A 20043-nucleotide genomic window follows, 5' to 3' on the forward strand; every position below is an offset into this window, starting at 1 on the left:
CATACTTATTAAAACCTTCCTGTACCAAAGCACTTCTGATTCATTCTCCCTCCCATTTCTTACACACACATATGTGGCTTGGTTTAGACTGTGAGTTCAAAGAATTCACCTCTAAACACGTTAAAACAGGGGAATTCATATTCTACCATAAAACAAAATGTGACACTATATTTGTACCACCCTTTCCCATGCCAAAAAGAAAGAAAGAAAGAAAGAAAGAAAGAAAGAAAGAAAGAAAGAAAGAAAGAAAGAAAGAAAGAAAGAAACTTGAATTCTATGTATTTCCTTTTAGGTCTAGCACAGACATAAACAACAATAAATTGGCCAACCATATTCTTCAGGCATATAATTTTCTTTCTTCCCAAAGTGGACACTCCCTGGGAAAATACAAATAACTTCTAATTGCAAAGCCCTTCAACACAAAAAAAGTAGGCCACCTTGACCAGAGCACAAAATAATCTTTTCCAAGAGCACTTGAATGAGCGCCTCATTATCCAAGGAAAAAATACATACCAAGATTTTTTACTACTTTATTTTGTTTCGTTTTCAAATACTTTTTATAGCCATGGAAAAAAAACATATTGATGAATCGATTTTTCCAAAACAAAACCATGATGTCTTTTAATTTTAGCCTGAAAGTAGCTCCCCATCTCCAGCATTTGAGAAATAATAACACTGTGGCAGAGTGTGGCTGAAAGACTTGCTCAGGGACACACAATGTGTCCAACTCTGGGGGTAATATTTCCACACACCAAGCACTGATTTCATATTATAAAATTACCTAGAAATTCCCAACTATTTGTGTCCTACTGGATATAAAGAAATCTCTGTAATCCAAAGTCGTGATGGATTAATTTACATTATAGCAACTGGAACCAACTTCAGTTTAGGAACCTAATTATTTAACACTCAAAGAAAGTACATTTGGCTCTTGGTTGACAATTATCTTCCCTGTTATTAATGATAATAAACAATGCCCTTAAGGAGTGGCTGCTATGTGTCACTGTCCCCTCGATTATCTTCCAAAGTAGTTTTTATTGTCTCCATTTTATAGAAGACAAGACTGAAAGGCTCAGAGATGTTAAGTAACTGTCCCAAAGTACACAGCAATTAGCAGCAGAGGCAGAAATGGCACCAGCTGTGTCTGACTTCTCAACATTGCTGTCTGTCTCCAGTACCCCTCACTTCTCCTTAACTGCATAAATTATTCTATGAAATTGAACCATAGATGCCATTTTCTATTAATCGCATCAGTACCTGCTTTCCTAATTCCTAATTTTTTCAGTTTAGGGCAGAAAGAGATTGCAAAGCAAATTACCTATATAGGGCACCTCATAAAAATCCAGAAAGGACTATGAATTCTTATGATAAAAAGTATACTTGTATTACTAGTTTGAGTACAAAATACCACAATATCCATTTTCTGAGAGATCTTGTTATTACTATTAAGGCATTTTGCCTACTTATTTATTTATTTCACTTTTAAGCACAGGTAAAACTCTTGTTGTTAGTTACAGCCCTGATGATCTAATAATCAAGTTCTTGAAACAACAATGCACATTTACCTGTGATCAAATACAAATTTCAGGAGGTTTCAGCAGATCCTCTCAAAAATCTGTCCATGAGCTTATGCTTGGAGAACGATACAAGTGTTTAAATTGCTTTTCTATGCTTTCATCAAGTTCAAACTAGGTGACATTATCCGCTTTAGCAAACCCAGGGCCTATTTTTAAAGTATTAGGTACATAAAATCTCAGAAGTGCATACAATCCTTTCCAACAGTTGCCATCTTCCCAAGAGCCACGAGTGTCAAAACAACAGGCAAGGTTTTTCATGTGGTTACTGGCTGCCCGAGTCACTCCTTGGCAGGAGTGTTCAAGACCAGCTGAGCCTTGGGGAAAATACTCAGAAGATGAAAAGACAAAAGATAGAATTCTGGGGCTTCAAGCCATGTCAGACTAGCCCCCCCGCCCCCGGCCCCGGCTCCTTCCCTCTCCCACGGGTTATGGCAATCGGAGCCCAGCCCTTACCAGGTATCTGGAGGAAGTGTCTGTAAGCGGCCTCTCTGTGGTTAGAGAGCTGGTGTGTCCAAGCAGATGCAGGAGAGAGGCTTTTCCTGCATGTCTCTGGAGCTCTTTATGGACATGGAGGAAGTGGTGGGCTCCCAGCCAGGGCTGGCCTGAGGGCGGCTTAGCCGTGGGGAAGGATGGGATCTGGCATTCCCTCTCACCAGGCTGTCCACCTGTTTTCTTCACACAAGCTACTCCAAGAAAGGGAATTCACCACCTTCTGTTCTGCTGTGCTCACTCCAGCTCTGCCCTCTACCTTGGGTTTGCCCCTGGGATGGAAACAAGGGAGACAGCCAGCTGTGGGGTATGCCCCCTAGGAGGACTGAGCCCAGGCCCCGGGTCACCAGAGTGGCAGATAAACCGGTAGCTTGAAAGGCCGGGGTGTAAGGGCAATTTGTTTCTCATCATATATTCCTTGAATATTGAATATATTGAATATTGAATATAGTGAATATTGAATATTCCTTGAATATTCTTTTGAATTTTTTAGCATGTGCGTGATTTACTTCTTTTCCTTTAAAGTGGCCAAACACCTCTCTATAAAGTCTCATGTCTACTAGTCTAGACAGACAACTTAACCTTGGATCTGTACAATGATGATAAAACCCTAAGTTAGAACGTGCTCACCATTTTTAAAAGGGGCAAAGCTTACATATATTAGTTATGAGTGGCTTGTGATAGGTTTTCAGGCACTAGGATGGTGTGTGGTATACATGGGGCAATAGCTTCCTGGATGACACAACAGTTGCTTTCCCTTCTTCTGGCAATCATATCCACATATTCCTTTGGAGAACTACCATCTTCCCAATTCTCAAGCCCTGTGTTTTGAGTGGACTTCATGTTCGCTACTGGAGGCTGACAATTAGACCTGGCCAATCAGAGCTTTGCATGCCCCAGTCATACTGAGACAGAAAGCAACAATTTGGCAAGATGGTCCTCAACATACCATGAATAGTACCCCCCCTTCCTGCCCAGACCACACATACATTGGGCACTGGTGGGAAGACATTTCCTCTTCTATGTAGACCCCAACTCACAAGAAGTTGAGCTCCATCTAGCACCAGAAGCACCGTCTTCAATAAGCCATTTCTTTCTTCTACCAGGCCAGATCCTTCTGTGCAATGAGGTTCCTGGTGAGTTCTCTAAATCTTGTAAGCATCAGCACATTTCTTTACATCTTTAGTAAAATTTTCAGGGTTTGGAAGTGCAAAGCATTTGTTTCTAAGGTGTGGCTTTGTCACTGGCACCCTCTGGTATCTGAGATTAGATTCTACTTATGGTGGTGTACATAGGATGGGTCATGAGGCAAATTAGCATCCCCAGGAAGGGTGACTACATCAGCAAAGGTCATGACAGGCTTTTAAAGCACTGAAAGACTAGTACACTAGGTAGAAGGAGCTGTACCTGCTGTCATGGGAAGGTCAGGGGCTTTAGTTTGGGATATTAGAAACTTACTCTTCCCAAACAATGTATTTTTTAAATTTTTTTTAATGTTTATTTATTTTTGGAAGAGAGACAGAGAGAGCACAAACAGGGGAGGGGCAGAGAGCAAGGAGACACAGAATCTGAAGCAGGCTCCAGGTTCTGGGCTGTCAGCACAGAGCCTGACATAGGGCTTGAACCCACGAACCGTGAGATCATGACCTGAGCTGAAGTAGGATGCTTAACCAACTGAGCCAGCCAGCCACCTCTCAAACGATGGATTTTAACATAAGAAATCTGGCAAGTCTTTGAATTCAACCTATGGAGTAATTTGACAGGCTGTAGGGTCAGACTCTGTGATTGATTTCTGTACCAACAACCACAAAAAGAAAATTTGTTTAAGGCTAAAAAAATCCCTGGCTCCCTAGCCATACTGAGTGGAAAATTTAAAGCCCTCAATTTCTCATTTCTTTAATCTCGCCAGTGCACTTTTCAGTAGCCAGTTTAACCCCTATTCCTCATGTCATACTGTGCCATGGCCCTTATCACTCGGTTATGAAAGCTGTATTCTTTGTAGGTGCTTTATTCCAGGTGCTGTGGATTATTATTATTCCATCATTTCATGGTTAAGTCAGTCCTCATTTCCGTGAACCCCAAATTGGCTAAATATCTAACCTATTGCCTCCACTGCTATTGTCAATCAGGATACAGTCAGAGATAACAGAAAACTCTCCATTTTAAGCAGGATGTAACTTAAAGCAGGGAGTTCGGTCGTTATAAAATCCTTGAAAGAGATGGAGAATTGGATGCTAGCCTGGCCTCCAGCAATAATTTCAGAATGATTCTGTAACACTGGCTCGCCAAAGGCGCCGTTACCTAGACCACATTTAGAAAAGCTGGGAATCTGGAAGCCGTCCCTGGAGCTTTTGCTCTGGGAACACGTACCTTAGCAGCAGTCCAGGGATCTGGAAAGTATTGTCGGCTCCAGAGCCATCTTGCCCCTCCTGGGCTCTCTACTAGCCCTAGACCCATAAAGCTACAGAATCGATCCCGTGACCACATCATCACTCTTGCCAGCAAACTCAGCAGAAACGGAAAAGGGAGAAACCCTGCCTTGCCCCAGTGTCGGGTTTTGTGCAGCCCATCTGACTGCAGAGGCAAATTCTCTAACCCCAGCTTCAGGGGGCTCTGATAGGTGTAGATGTTAGCTTTCCTACCTCAGCGGTTCAGGAAGGCTCACGAGGGGGAACCGCACCCCTGACAAAATCCCCAAGCAAAATTCTAACAAGCCTGAAACAGATGACCTCGTTTCTTCTTGGATTTGGAATAAATGTAGTTCTTGGATGCCTCGCAGTTACAAAATGTTAATAAGCTGCATTCTGAGCCTAGCATCGGCTTAAGCACCATGTTTTTTCCCAGCTAACTGCCATTGGGTTGAGCCTAAACTATTTCTTGAGCTTTCTTCCTGATGTGGTCAAGGGTTGAATTCTAAGCAAAGTAAATTAACTTCTAGGGATTTATGAACTGAAAGGTTCTACAAACATCCTTTTAAATAATGTTTACATTTATTTAAAGTAGTTTTGAGGGTAGGCTTCCTATGTCTCAACGGAGGAGGTAAGGAAATATTTCAGATACTACGGATGTAAGGGAGGACTCCTATTTCCTTGAGCATTTTTTGTTTTACCTGTTTCCTAGAAAATGTATTGATCTTTTTATTTACATTAACTGACAAAGAAGCCAGATAATATCCTGTTTACGTATAACAATTTTCCAAAATAATGGATATTAAAGTGGATAATGTGCAAGGGAAAAATAGAATGGATGAGAACCCAGAGGTGCCCCTATAAAGACCCAGAGGTGCCCCTATAAAGACCCAGGTCCCTGGGCAAGTGGTGCCACATATGTACAAATTCTCTGATGAGAGACCCACAACCACATTACATGGTTTAGCATTTTTTTAAGTATGGATTAGTCAGAGAAAGACTTTGTACTTCTTAGGTGTTTATGTTAATGGTTTGACTTTTAAAAGCAAAAATGAGGGGTGCCTGGGTGACTCCATCCACTGAACATCCAACTCTTGATTTGGGCTCAGGTCATGATCATACAGTTTGTGGGATCAAGCCCCACATCAGGCTCTGTGCTAACAGTGCGGAGCCTGCGTGGCATTCTTTGTCTCCCTCTATCTCTTCCCTTACCCTGATCATGTGGACACATGCATGTTCTCTTTCTCTCAAAATAAAGAAATAAACTTAAAAAAATTAAAAATAAAAGCAAAAATGAATTGTTCACAAAGATGTTCAATAGATTGAAATACCCAGGGGGAGGAAACAAAAGGTACTCTAACCACATTCAGAACCTCACAATCGTGAAAAACTATTTATTTATTTTTTTTTTTAAATTTTTTTTTTTCCAACATTTTTTATTTATTTTTGGGACAGAGAGAGACAGAGCATGAACGGGGGAGGGGCAGAGAGAGAGGGAGACACAGAATCGGAAACAGGCTCCAGGCTCCGAGCCATCAGCCCAGAGCCTGACGCGGGGCTCGAACTCACGGACCGCGAGATCGTGACCTGGCTGAAGTCGGACGCTTAACCGACTGCGCCACCCAGGCGCCCCCGTGAAAAACTATTTAAAATTTAAAATTGTTCTTTAATTGTTCTCTACACTTGGGCACATGCCAACGAGTACTTTGGAGATAAAAGAGCCCATTCACAAGTGAACTTTTTGAAATGACCTTTGGAGCTCAGGGTATATACCATTTGCTGCTGAGGTGCTTACCTTTATAGTCTGCCTTTCCCCAGGTTTGGTCCACACGCTGCCAAATTGGAAAGGGCAACGAGGAAATTCAGAGAGAAAAAGGTCAAAGCTCAGACTTGGACACTGTGACTGAGAACTGTGTAGCCCGTATCACGTGGTTTAGCAGTGATGCCTATGGTCCTTGTCACTGCCTCCATTCCTCTGCATTTCTCGAGTTCCTCACAGCTCTGGGGTTAGTCCCGGTCCATGTATGTTGTTAAATAATTGACTTACCCTTCTTAACTTGACTAACTGTGGTCTTTGTACTTACACATCTAAAAGCGTATAAGTTAATAAACAGTGTATTGTTCTAGTATAAAGAAAAACAACCTAAAAGAGGAGTAGAGGAAAAAAACGCAAAGAAATGGTTAAGAGAAAAGGGGAACTAATAGCAATAGGTGAGTGAAATTCAATGTTCAATTTGCAGAAAACATATACTCCTTTTCTTGGATGTGCTGAGTGAATCCATAAATCTCTTCTTCCAGCATATGGGGTTGACCTACCCACCAACTTTCCAACAGACGAATGTCTCCACCCAGCTACTCGCTCCAGAGTTTTAGTTATTGAGTCAAATGCCTTGGCCATTCTAAGAAAATTCCACAAGTAACAATTACTGTACTTGGCAGGCAGCCTGGTAATACCCGGCTGGAACTTTATTTTTTTATTGATTTAAAAATACATTTCTAAAATATTTCTCAGATCTATTGCTACTTAGGAAAGTGTATTATTATCAAAACATAAAGTGAAGAAAGAGCTAGAAGAAGTAATTTTGGCAAATAAGTAGATAATAGTATTCTAAATCAGTATGTTATTTAATTATAATCTAAATGTAATTGAGTCCCTGTCCCCAAATGGCCTATTTTCAAATAGTAAATAAAAGCAGTTGGAATCTTCAGTAAGTCTCTTGGTGGGGGAAAATGCCTACAAACAGATAGTGTGTTGTTAATACAAGCCACATGACTTAACATTCTTTTTAATGGATAGTTTTCTTACTCCTCATCTCTTTATAAATTTCATCTCAGCCCCTCAGCATGGTCTTTCCACTGCTATCCTCTCTCTCATCTTCCTCCTCTGGAGGAGACGGACCCTGCGCCCAGTCTATAACCAACAGCTCGAGCTGCATAGACAGACCGTCCCTGCTGCATGACTTTCCCTCTGTCACGTTTACTCTTGTCCTGTGCTTTGACTATTTTTCTCATAAGAATCATCCCATCACTCCAACTCTGCATAGAAAATGAGATGCAACCAGTAAGACTTTTTTCTCCTTGGAAGAGAACAAAGCGATGAGGGAGTCTCTGGATATTTGCCAAGTACACACTTCTATTTTCTCTGTTACCTTTGGCCCACTTAGATCTTTATTCCCACTACCAAGAGGAGAATGCCATATGTGTTTGTACAACTCACCACCACCAGGCATCACACGCCAACCTGGTTTTCTTCTTTGCTTGGGTCAGACAGGTTACTACCATGTGCTGAGGAAAGTGTAGCACGCCTGTGTCCATTTAAGTTTCTCCTATAAAACTGGAAAGTAGATGCATCAGCAGTTGGATTTTAACGCCCACCCAGTGTCCTTATTTTCAGTAACACGAGGATAAAGGTGATTTCACAGAATTCTTTCTATTACATGGGCATGTGACCACTAGATAACCTGCACCAACAGAAGTGAGGCAGTATGGGGCCATGAAGAGCCATCAAAGTTTTGGGGAATCAGAGGTGGTCCAGAGCACTTTTTCTCCTATTCTAGGTACTATCAACTGTAGGGAATTGGGTAGCTGGAAAATTATACTGCTGTTAAATGAGGAGGACCCTTCCCAACCTGGCACTCCTCTAGTAAGATATGGTTAGAAACCTCACTTTAAATAAAACAACGCGCCTAACGAGGCTGAGTCAGCCTTGCCTCATCCCTTTCTCTTGAAGTCCTCCCTAGATCTGAGGTTTAGCCTCCTTCATGTGTAATGCTCTTGTAGGGCAGCTACACTCAGCTCATGGTCTACTTCACTAACCACAAACATTCAAGGAGATTCTGAGTGACTATAGTAAACATGAAGCCTGCTTAATGTATTCTCCAGTCTAAGGCTGTTTAACAATTCTTCCTAATCAGTCCTTCCCTCAGGAACTTGATCCTGGCAATTACGAGCCTATATCAGACTCTATTGCCCCCTAGAGGATGACTCATTTCAGTGGTTTTCTGTAGGAACGCAAGAGCAGTTTCTCCCCACTCACAGTTAGGAACTTGACATATGACCTCCAGCAACACTCCATCCTGCCATACACTCATTCCTGAGCAGTGAGGAAGTCCACTATGGAAAGGAAAGTATTGTGTGGCTTCAAGCCCACAAGACCTATAGAAAACATTTTTCTGTCTGCAAGGAGGTCTACTAAAGCAGTTTTAAGTCATTTGCTAGCCACACCTAAAATTCCACTTCTTGGGTTCCTGGTGAGACACCTCCCAAGAATTTCTCAAATTCCTAGTAGTAAGCAGCCTGCATCAGTAAATCCAGAAGCTGTTTGACTTCAAGTGTCCCAGTGGAAGCCATGTTCTGAGGACAGGAAATTTTCAGAAGGGGAGTAGAAACATTTAAATAATAGGGGCGCCTGGGTGGCTCAGTCGGTTAAGCGTCCGACTTCAGCCAGGTCACGATCTCGCGGTCCACGAGTTCGAGCCCCGCGTCAGGCTCTGGGCTGATGGCTCAGAGCCTGGAGCCTGCTTCCAATTCTGTGTCTCTCTCTCTCCCTGCCCCTCCCCCGTTCATGCTCTGTCTCTCTCTGTCTCAAAAATAAATAAACATTAAAAAAATTTAAATAAATAAATAAATAAATAAATAAATAATAAAAGCATGTCTGCTATTGTCTTCTTTTCTTTTAGGAAAAATTGTTACAAAAAGTTGAGACAAATACCAAGCAACCGAGAGTCTGTTTAGAATGGATTAAAAACCAAGCTCAGAGATCCCCTCATTACAATTCTACATAAATCTAGTTCTACATGAGAGCATCCTGTCCCCAAAATTGACATTTTGCCCAGTACGTCTCCACATTTCACTGGCTTTCAGTATTACTCTAAAAACTACTGGCACTTTTTTGGGACCATTTTCTCATTTATAACCATTCTGTTAGTAGTATGGCAGGCATGGGGTAAGTATGTAGTTCTAGTAATTATTATATACTAGCCTCAAAATTCTAAAAAGTGGTCCTTAACACGTGACTCAAATAGAACTTGGGCTTCATGCCAACTCAGCAGGATGTCAATTCAATAAACAAAAGTCAATCATCCTAATAGCAATTAAGCAATTAGAAACTTTAGTCAATCTCCAAGGAAAATGTCAAAATAGGGGGTACATTCTTAAGACATAGACAGTTTTCTTATAAAATCTCTTTAGACATCACACAGTCTCAATCTCTAGCCAATATGAAATAAACATTGAATATTTAATACAGATCTCTGTTCTCAGAAATTAATTTAGAGCACCAGCATGACAGAAAAATCTTTTTGTTAGAGGTGATTCAGAATAATGCAGCACATTGTAGCAGTATTTTATTTAGTGGTCCCTTAGTATCATCAGCAAAGTATATTATTTTCTTCCAGAAATAAATGACTTAATAATAATACCCATTTATCAATACAGAAATGAGCAAATTTTGTCAATTCATTCTCACTAATCACTTATTTAAACTGATTATTGTTTTTTTAAGGTTTATTTTTGAAAGAGAGAGAGAGAGAGAGAGAGAGAGAGAGAGATGCAGAAAGAGATGGAGACACAGAATCTGAAACAGGCTGCAGGCTCCGAGCTGTCAGCACAGAGCCTGGTGCAGGGCTCGAACCCACGAACCATGAGATCATGACTTGTGCTGAAATCAGACGATTAACTGACTGAGGCACTCAGGTGCCCTAAAACTGATTATTAGTACAAGGTTATAGCACAGTAAAAATGTATTGATAAAAAAAAGCAGTAATTTCTGTTTCTGTTTACTCTTTGTTCCTATAGCTACTTCTAGGCAATATTTTTCCATTTTGAAAGCAAGCCTTTAATGGAGACACTTAGAGAAAAGCCTATTTGATTGTATACATAAGTGTCAACACAAATTCTGCTGTAGTAATTTGTGGATTTCCTCTGTGGTTTGCTTGAAAGATCACTAAATGATCATTTAGCACTTCACATATGAAAATATCACCATTTGGAATACAGCTGGAACTGCTCTTAGCAGGGCTTTGTTATTTCCCAGGACAAGTCACAGCATTTTTAGGAACCCTATCTCAATGCTCATGCATGTATTTTGCCACATAAGCTTTGCAGTTTACTGTTAGATCATCTTCAAGTTTCTTCTCATCTCATTTACAATTCATCACATAGTTATGTGATAGTTATGGCTGCCTAAACACCATTCTCAATAAAGGGCAGTGCACAAAATATCCAAAATGTCCTAAGAAGATGTGAATAACAGTTCAGTTGAATGAATTATTCAATTTATAAATGAAAATTTAAATAGGATAAGGCTAAAATTCTTTATTATAGAACTGCTTTGTTTACAGTTAAGTTACCCTTACCCTTTTTAAGTTAAGAAACATGTAGGTATTGGTACATGTAAATGTGAGAGCCTGACTAAAGTCAGCTTGGTGTGGTCAAGTATTGGGCAAGATTTCCCATTCACCTCCGCCAAGACCCTGTCATTTTAGTGAGATTAAGCTTCCAATTGCTTCAGCCCAAGACCTCTGGAGCAGATGCTCTACTAGTCTGGTTAAATTATGCCCATTTCTCTCCCAAGTGAGAAAACACAAGTTCCCATGCTGAGACAACTGAAGGGATTTTTCATTTGGTACACTGATTCTGGGAGTGTAATACATGTTTGTTGAAACCATACCAAGCTGAGACAAAGTATTCTTATGATTAATGCTTATTAACATGTATTGAGAACAGATATTGTACTTGGTCCATACACAATACATAAAGTCACCATTCCTACAGATGGAAATAAACAGCTTGGATGAATATATTGATGAAATTTATATCCTTATGGAAATGATAGTTCAGTTGGGAAGACAGACACTGAACATGTAATTACAGGCGAGGCCAGCTTTACAAAGAAGGGCAGTATACTATATATGTGCAAAAGATAAGGAACTGACATTGTCTAGAGGTTAAGGGAAAGTCTCCAGAAAGAAATTCTGAATTGAGACTTGAAGGAACTGATGAGGCTGGTTAGCAAAAAAGAAGAGGGAAGTGTGGTTTATGTAAAAAAGGTCCTGTTGGAAAAAGGGCAGTTTGGCCTGGAAATTGCAACAAATAGTAGCAGGTGTAAAGGACATAGCACTGTGAGGAGAAGGGGGTGGTGGTACCCTTGAACCCGAGAGGTAGGCAAGAGTAGGGTCCATGAGGCATGGGGTTTCCACTTTATCTTAAGGGGTGTGAGATTCTCCTAAACCATTGTAATGACAGGAATGATATGGTCAGAAGTGTGTTTGTAATAAAATCATCCTGGCTGCTGTATGGAATATGTGAATGGTGGGCATGGGTGAATATGGGAAAATTGGTTAGGAAGTTATTGCCTAAGAGAGAGACAATTGGTGATGTGGACAGGGGCATTTGAAATGAAGATGGGGAGAAGTAAATGCCTAAAAAATTAAAGCAGGTCCAATGAACAATTTGGTGGGTTGCATACTGAGGGTAAAGGACAGAGCAACTTGCAGGATGACTTCCTGGTATCTGGACTAGCCAGATGGGACTGTGGTTATTAAGATAAATGACAATAAAGGAAAAACTAAGGGGCAGAAAAATAATGTTTAGACATATTATATACTAAAAGTTTTGGAATAGATCCATATGTATTAATGTATTATTAACCATTCATTTAAAAATTATTTCCTTCTTATTCCAGGATTAAGCACAACTTTCATATATATAAATATTGCTCCTTCCTCCTCTTGTGAAACTCTTTAATTACTCTGTGTGGGGTTAAAATTATTTAAAAAGTAACTATAACACCTTATAATATTTTATCTTTTAATGAATTACCATAACTATTTGAAGTATTAATATTTTAGATGAAAGAACAAATGAATATTTTTGAAAACGTCTGGCCATTTTCAATATTCTGATTATGTGAAATGAATTATTCATGTTTTTTTCAATAGATTTTTTTATGGTCAAAATTATTTTCCCCAATAAAATGATTCATTCACAGACAGAATAAAGTATGTATCATATATATCTCTGAGAAAAAGATATAACTGAATATGAGTGACTTCATGTGAAAATAGCAGAAGAACCACTCAGCTAACTCAAAGATTGTGAAATAACAGTATGTGCATTCTTTTAAGCACAATGTTTTGGGTTGGTTTGTTATATAGCAAAAGTTAACTGATATGGAATTGTTTTTTTCATTACCTATTTCCTAAAATGGCCTATATAGAATCATTCTGGGTATTTCCTGATATTTTCTTTCTCTTATTTACATCCATCACACCTCTTCTGCAGTGTCTTGTTACTCTGCTCCCTAAATCTTAAAGAAGAAAAGTTTTTAAGAAGTTAAAAAATCAATTTATAAAATCAGTAGTATTACCATAAACTAGCAACAGACAACAAGAAAATTAAATTTAAATATTTTCAGTTACAATAACCTCAACACACATAAAATACTTAGGAATAAATTTAAAACAAAAGACACGAATGTAATGTTCTATACTGAACATTACAAAACAGTGCTGAAATAAATTAAAGAAGACCTGAATAAGTGGAGTGATATACCATGTTCATGGATTGGAAATTTTATTTATTTATTTTGAGAGAGAGAGAGACACAGAGAGCATAACTGGGGAGGGGCAGAGAGAGAGGAAGAGAGGGAGAATCCCAAACAGGCTCCACACACACTATCAGTGTGAAGAGCCTGATGCAAAAACTTGAACTCATGAAACTGTGAGATCATGACCTGAGCTGAAATCAAGAGTTGGACGCTCAACCAAACAAGCCACCCAGGCAGCCCTAGAAAACTCATGTTATTTAAATATAAATGGTCCCCAAACTGATCTATAGATTCAATGCAACCTCAGTCAAAATTTCAGCAGTATTTTAGGTAGAAATTGACAAGCTGTTTCTCAAGTGCAAGTAGAAATGCAAAAAACCTAAAACACTCAGAATATTTTTAGAAAAAAATGATAAAATTGGAGGACTTTCACTACTTAATTGCAAGACTTACTATCTATGATAATCAAGACAGTGTGGTACTAGCATAAGAATAAGTAAATACATCAGTGAAAAATAGTAAGAAGTCCAGAAAGAGATCTACACATTTAAGGCAAATTGATTTTTGAAATCGGTGTCAAGGGGCCTCTTAGAGAAAGAATAGTCTTTTCAAAAAATAACGCTGTATCAACTGGATATCCATGTGGAAACAAATAAACCTCAACTCCTATCTCATACTATATCCCCCAAATATTTCTAAATGGATCACAGACCTACAGATAAAGTTAACTCATAAAGCTTTTAGAAGAAAACATGGAAGAAAATCTTGTGAACTTGGGCTGGAAAAAGATTTCTTTGACAGGATATAAAAAGCACTAACCACAAAAGAAACAAACTGGTAAACCAGATTTTATCAAAATTACAAACTCCTGTTCTTCAAAAGACATAATTAAGAAAATGAATAGGTAAGCCACAGAGAAAATATTTGTAATACATACGTCTCACGTAAGTCTGTATCCAGAATATATAAAACACTCTTACTCCTCAGAAGGAACATAAAAAAATTAAAAATTGGGCAAAAGGTCAAAACATATATTTCACAAATGTGTAGCGCATGAAAAATAGCACACAAAAGAAATGCTCAAAATCATTAGTCATTAAAGAAATGCAAATTAAAACAACAATGAAATACCATTATACAGGCAATTGTTAAAATGGAAAAAGACTGAGCTATCAGGGGATGCCAAGGATGTGGAACAATGGGAACTTTTTATGTAGCTTCTATGAAGGTAAATAATACAATTACTTATAAAAATATTTAATAGTTCCTTATGAAATTAAACATGTACCTACTCTAAAGCTGCAGCAATTCTGCCCTTAAGTATTTATCACAAAGAAATGAAAAATACATCCACAGAATTATTTGTAGATGAATGCTCATATCAGCTTTATTCATAATACCGATCTGGAAAACAAATCATTGTATGTTCATAGCATGAAATACTACTCACTAAGAAAAACAAATGAACCTCTGATTGAGCAACATATGTATGAATTTAACAGACATGCTGAGCAAAGAAACAGACACAAAAGGGTACCCTCTGTATAATTCCCAACAATATGAACTTCCAGAGGAGATAAAACTAGTCTAAGTGGAAAAAATAATTCAGAACTGTGGTTTCCTGGGGCAAGGGTGGAGTGGGCTCACGGGGACTTTGTGAAATAATAAGGAAATAACCTGTGTATTGAGTGTGGTGCCAGTTTCAAAGGCATACCATTTGTGAAAATTCTTCAAAGTATACACTTAAAAATTATACGTTTTAATTTATTTAAATTATATCTCAATAAAATTTATTTTTTCAAGGAATGTTCATGCCCCGAAGTAACAAAATGGGCACTTTAGAAAGTAAAGACTGTTTCTGTTTCTATATATATAGAAAGCCTTTTAGCTTGATTGTCTATATACAAATAGTCTTTGTTGACTTTTCAAGTTGAATACCCAAGTACCAAGTAGTAACAATGGTCATTATGTACTTAGTGCCTGCTATAAGCTAGAATCTCTGCCATACACTTACATTTAATCCACACAACAATCCTGAAAGGTAGGACTTACTATCTTTATTTCTGGTGGAGTAACTTAAGTCTCAGAATAAAGTAATTCGTCCAAGAACTACTTACTAGTAAATAGTAGAGGTAAGAGTTTCTCCAGGGACTGTCGGTCTCCATCACCCAGCTTCCTTCTACTATGCGCCACCTTCCAGTTGACTTGTATGTCACACCTATTCCAAAGCCATTTAACTACAGGTACTAGGTAAGTAGTCACTACTCATCTACTCATTTAGTTGGCCTGCCCACAATCTCCTTATCGTGTAACCTTTAATAAGCTTAATTTCTCCAATAATTAACACACTGAAAATCCCCAAAAAATTGATACTTACCTCCTTTCTACCTCACGTGGCAAGAGTTTCATATAATGTGTATCATAGGATAGAGCTGGGTTCAAGGTCCAGCTCTGTCAGTTTTTAACGGAGCACGTTACTTAATCTCTCTAAGATTCAGCCCTTTATCCATTAAATCAAAGTATTAACAACTACTTTCACTGGGGTATTGTGAGGATAAAATGAGGTAATGCCCTTAAGCATTATGCATTGTGCCAAAAACGTAGTTAATGACAAGAAATAGAAATGTGTCTTATTAATGAGAAGACAGGTATTGTCCTTTTAGAGAGGGTGCTTATTTTTCTTATTATTGCATATTTCCTTATTATTTCCTTCCTCTGCTAGGGAACAATTTAGCAAGTGTGGAAAGGCTCTGGGTAGTCAACTCAATCATTCCAGCACTGGCGATTCCTTAGATGTGGATCATTTTGATGTATGTATTCATTTAAGATTTTTCACTTGATATTTACTATCTACATTTAATATTTTTCAATATGCCACTGTTACAGGCCCCTGTACTAATTACTTGCAAAAACTTACATAGACCAGGGACAATAGAGTATAAAAGATGGGTCAGTGTAGAAAAACCTGTCTGGTTCCCATACACATGTCCCATAAACTGACAGTTTCTACCACTCCTCAAAGAGTGGTCTTTGAGTGGTCAAACTGTCCAGAGGAGTGGAAAAACTATCCAGGGCCATTAGATGACCTGTAGGAGACACTACTACCAAAGACTTTATGAATTTCAGTTTTTCTCTTTTTATCACCTACCTTCTGGAAGAAATTACTATGATCCATGAAACAGCAGAAAGGTACAAAAATAAAACAGGTAGAAGGCAAAAAAAAACCCCCCATGTTTACAACAATGTCCTAACTGTAACTAACTGGGTGTGCTTTAAGAGACTCCCACTGCTTTAAGAACCATTACATATAAAGCTTTGATTCTGTGCTGAAGGTGCTATATCATCAAGAGGAAGTAGATGGTTTAAATGAGTAGTGTTCTAATAATAACAAAAAGAGAAAGAACTATGATTCTCAAAACTGATGTCAAGTAAAATCAGGAAACAGGTTTTTTCCTTCATAGCCTCACCAAATCTTCCTTCCACTCTGCCTCTACTCCAAACACGCATAACACTCTCAAATGTTTTGAGATCTATTTCTTTGCAGGGGAGGAAAAAAAACCCCTCCATATAATTTGGATTAGGTTGTTAGTAATTTGTTGTCTTGTTCTTCCGGACCCTAGGGTTAAGTTAAAACAGAGAGATGACTCATGGTCGGCTGCAATCATTGCATGTGATGGGCAAAGAAAGAGATGCCCGAGTTAAGCATAAACGTCCTCCCAACTTCTAACCCACCCTCTCAGAGGATCACACCCAGGTTATATGAAATTCAGTAACTTCCAGGGTTCTAGGACGGTAGAATGCGGGAAGAGATGAGGGGCAGCTAATAGACCAGGATGTGGACTGAGGAGATCGGTGGGCTCTCCGTTAGAAACAGAAATGAGCCTAGTACATTGCACGGTGAGACGAAGAGTTGCTTCTTTGCCATTGGACAGTCCATCAGGCCCAGTCAAATCACTTGGACTTCACTCATGGGCAGTTTTGCCAACTGGCTGACCCCTCATTTTTGTGGTCAATATAACCAAACTACTGTGAACTCTGGTTCAGTGAATTTCAAAGAGCCATTCTCCTATCATAAGTTCATCTCTTCTCGTTTTTCCATTTTGTTATAAAGACTACCATTATTTACTTAATCACATATGAATATGCAGACAGACACTAGAATGAAATCCTTTTCCATTCCCTAGGGTTAAGTTCCACATTTCCATTCCCTAGGTGGCCCAAGGGGATGGGTAACCAAACAAGATATATTTAAAATTCATAATTTCTGGAATTCTTCTACTCAGTCTGTTTACAGATTTTTTTTTTTCAGTTCCGCCTTGACACACAGACAAGTGTGTACCAACTGTCTACTTTTTATATTTGGGTGAGTACCTGGAGGTGGTAATGTGGCATAAGACAAGAATGAGGAGAGAAAACAAGCACACTGTGAACTTTAAGGCGAACTCACTCTCTTCCATTTTACTCCAAGTCAAATGATTTCTAGCTCTTGATTTCACTCTGGTTACCCTTTCTGAACTACTTGTTAAAAACGTGCCTCTTATTCACCTCTCAAGACCCACCTTGTGTTGACGGCATACTTCCCTCTTTCCTCGTTTTCCCCTACGCACCTCCAAATTCCCACCTTCTTTATTTGATTCCCTGTGGTGCTTCCCAGGGACGTGGCCCCAAAGCACATAAGCACATTCGTCTTTACCAAAGAACAAGTTTGATATGAGCTTCCTGAGCCCCAAACAAAAGAATTAATGCTCAGCCTGAGTTCTTTGACTATAGCATTAGTGTTCTGGCCTTGGTCATTCAACAGCACTGTTATATGGTTTGGGCTTCTTGCATAATTCTACTTTCCATTTATATGAATTATCCCAGAACTATAAATACAGTTAACAAACATGGTGTACATAGCTTTAGGGCAAATTCCACTTCTTGGTCAATGGGCCAAACAATATTTCTGTTTAAATGCTTGATATTGATCGGGTACCTGGCTGGCTCATTCAGTAGAGCAAGCGACTTTTGATTGCAGAGCAAGCGATTCTTGATTGAAGGGTTGTAAGTTTGAGCCCCATGTTGTTTGTAGAGATTACTTAAAAATGAAATCTTAAAAAAAATAAATTCTTGACTTTGATAGCCTAGAATAGAAAAAGAGAATTAGTATCATTTCAACATTCTTCTGCATATGGTATATGCCATATGCAGAACTGTCTACGAAAAGAAAGTACCAAGGTCAAAGTGGAATCAGATATGGCTCTTAGCAAAACTAAAATGCTAAAGGTATTTTGATGTAGCTACCATTGTTGTTGTTGTTGTTGTTGTTGTGATTGTCATTATTATTATTTCAGTGTATAGAAGGAAGTGTGGTTTCTCCAATTTTGTGAATAATAGTTTTGTCATTGAACAGAGAGCACAATGTGTGGTTAGACTGTCTCCTATAGGGCTTGCACACACTTTACATTGTCCCCCATGTGGTAGCCATATGTTTGTTTTCACCTGGCTGAGTCTTAAGTCACAGAGAGTTTAGAGAAAGTGGAAGAGAGAGAAAACTAAGTAAACATCTCATTAGGATGGGTGACAAAGGGTAATGTGTCTTCTCCCCTAAAGTACTATGTGTGTGTTTTAAAGAAAATAAAAATAAATATTGAATACCAAAAATAAAGATTGCATACCACTACTGTTCTAGTTATTTATACTCTAGTTATTTATACTTGTACTGATAAGAATTTTTAAGTCTGTTAGAGCAAATTTGAAACAAATGATAACCCTCATTCAGCTATAAATTCTCCAAATGAGTGCATCAGTTGACATTCATTGAGTATTCATGAGTGTAAATCAGCATTATGATATATTACACTTCAGAGCATAAGTGTATTCAAGAAATATTTGTAAAACAAAAATGTAGACTGAATTTCAGTGAAGGGAAATCTATAAAAAGGGAAGATAGTCTGCAGACTCTAACTCACATAAAATACATCCAATGTTTTAAAGTCCAACTAAAGGAGTAATTTAATGAAATATTAATAATCATAATGCAACATTATAGTGAATGAATTGAAAGTTGCTGGAATTACTTAGACACACAAAAATCAGCAGTTTTAAAGCTAGGAAAAAACACTTCAGAGAGAATTTGGGTTAACCCTTGAGTCCTACAGATAACTAACAGCCAGGGAAAGTAAATCAGCTGTCCGAAGATACACAGCTTTTCTTATTTGAGCACCAGGATGGGAAACAAGAGTATTTTACTCAACATCCAGCATAAACTGTCTACCCTCCCATTAAGGGCTGCTCTGGTCTGCCAATCCGACGGTCACATCTCACAGAAAAGATCTTGCCTCAGCGATGTGTGGTCAACCACTGGCAGTTATGAGACTCTTTCCTGAGGAATAAGCTGTTCATGGGCAGATGAGAGATGATTACAAATTATACTCTCTCCCTTCCTGCTTCCCCCATCATTCGGCCTGTCCATCCAAATTATATACACCTGTTTCTTCTTTTTAATCCATCTTCTCTTAGGGGGGTTGGAGAAATTGAATAGTTTAAGCACTGCAGAAAGTCTATAAAATGTCTCTGACTTTCAGAAAGAGATGCGGCACTGTCCACCTGCCATCAGTGGGATTTCCACTTGCATTTTTGCCTTTATCATATAAGCAATAGACTTGCCAATCCACTGAGAAGCGTTCATCTGAAACTCTTTTGTAACCAAGGATGCTGTGCAGTCATGGGCAGAGCAAATCTAGCCTGACTGAAAAAGAACTATACCCATCATGTTTGGTGCAGAGTCATGAGATCTGATTATCTGAGAGAACCAATCACAACCCCCTTCAGTGTCAGCCATGGTTCTTAAGTGGCAGATAACAGCAATTGACTCTGACCATGTCATAACAGCCACACACACACACACACACACACACACACACACACTGGAAAAATTGTGTGTGTGATTCTTCAGGAAAAGCTGAAGAATCAGTTCTTGGAAGGTACTGGCCTGAAACAGCTCAAGGGCAGTCTGTGTAGCAAGAAGTCATAGAAACTT

At 38.8% G+C, this 20043-nt stretch overlaps 1 long non-coding RNA gene across 1 annotated transcript; it reads right to left on the reverse strand.

The window, feature by feature from the left end:
- Positions 1-516: 516 nt before the first annotated feature.
- Positions 517-19892, reverse strand: LOC109278880 (uncharacterized). Its single transcript, XR_002085876.2, has 5 exons — positions 17998-19892; positions 12668-12782; positions 7692-7808; positions 2031-2338; positions 517-1891 (listed from the first exon to the last, which is right to left on the reverse strand). It is a non-coding gene; the product is annotated as an uncharacterized LOC109278880 (long non-coding RNA).
- Positions 19893-20043: the final 151 nt, after the last annotated feature.

The sequence above is a fragment of the Panthera pardus genome, unplaced genomic scaffold (assembly GCF_024362965.1).
Source record: "Panthera pardus isolate Hobbes unplaced genomic scaffold, ASM2436296v1 HiC_scaffold_2, whole genome shotgun sequence".
Taxonomy (NCBI): domain Eukaryota; kingdom Metazoa; phylum Chordata; class Mammalia; order Carnivora; family Felidae; genus Panthera; species Panthera pardus.